Here is a 1405-nt window from a genome sequence, read left to right as displayed (position 1 = left end):
TCCTCTTAAAGCCTATCAGATATGTCCTGGTTGTAAGAATCACAATCTAATCGATTGTTCTAACAGAAAGCTGGGAGTTGTTGTTTGGCTGAAACATCCAAATGCATTAAAAATATCTTTACTTCACTGCTCGGGTACAAATATAATTTTCCACAACAGATGAATGAGAGCAGGTCTTCATTGAAGATAAACTAGGTGTGTGCTCCCCCTACTAATCGCCTTAATACACTGCGATTAGTATTGATAACTTGTTTTCAACATGCTTTGCCTCATTCTTAATTCACGCAATGCTGGCCATTACCTAACCATCAATAACTGATTGCACCGCATTGAAAAAACAGCTATAGGCCTTTCAGACCTTGCTGTGTGTGATAAATGAAATACTTGTAGGTTTTTAGAACAGGCTAAATGTAATGTAGCAACGATTTAAGCTCTTTATTTTAGAAATATATAGAATAGTAGTATTCTCCCACCATATTTTCCACTATATTTCTTTATATTACATCTCATAATTGTAGGAGGTGAATGTTTTAAAATAATCTCATATTATTGCACTCTACCCATGAGGGCATGGCACAGAATCCCAGTCAGGAGGAAGAGATTTGATGCATTGAAATGCTCATTGACTCAGTGTCAGGAAGGATGCCAGGGGATGGAGAGGGGGGCTGGCTCCACACCGCTAGCAGGAGGAACACATTTCACTGCAGCTATGGTCGGCTGAGACCGCCGCTGAAACACCACCGAGTTCAATCACTCATAGGTCTACACCTCACCACCCAACACAGCACAACACAACACAACACCTTTAAAAAACAGAAGGCCGCACATTAAAAAGTAGTCCTAATAGGAGGGTTATATGTTAGTGGAAGATTCTGCTGAGGTTGTTTCAAGTGATTATATATAAATATACCCTCTGTATCTAGAATTGACCGGGGCTTAAAACATTATATACCTGAGCACTTTATTTTGCTCGCATAACATCTCATATGCATAGCCTAAGTGGTATTACATTAACAAAGATACTGTAAATTGGTTAATTGAAAAGGGACTGAGCGCAGTGACGGCGATGTAATAACCCCCTGGAGTCTGCATAAGTGCTGCTGCCATCCACAAAGAGTGGCTTATCATTTCCGCTGCATATAAACGAGCAATTTATGAAATGCAAAATAACTCTACAGCGGATACTACTTGAAGTTGTCTCGAGTGGACTGAACTCCCAACCGAACTAACGGATCTCTGCAGCAGAGAGGTGGCAGCGAGAGAGGAAAGGAATGGAGAGAGGGAGAGGAGAGAGGAGAGGAGGGGAGACAGGAGACCGGCGGTCGATCCTAAGGGGATGTTTCAATAAGCAACTCTCCGTGTTTTGTCCAAGGGGGACGAACATAGAAATCAACAATCTTTATTT

This window comes from Gadus chalcogrammus, chromosome 23 (genome assembly GCF_026213295.1).
Source record: "Gadus chalcogrammus isolate NIFS_2021 chromosome 23, NIFS_Gcha_1.0, whole genome shotgun sequence".
NCBI lineage: Eukaryota > Metazoa > Chordata > Actinopteri > Gadiformes > Gadidae > Gadus > Gadus chalcogrammus.
The sequence above is the reverse complement of the archived record's forward strand: the minus strand, read 5'-3'. Positions refer to the sequence as shown.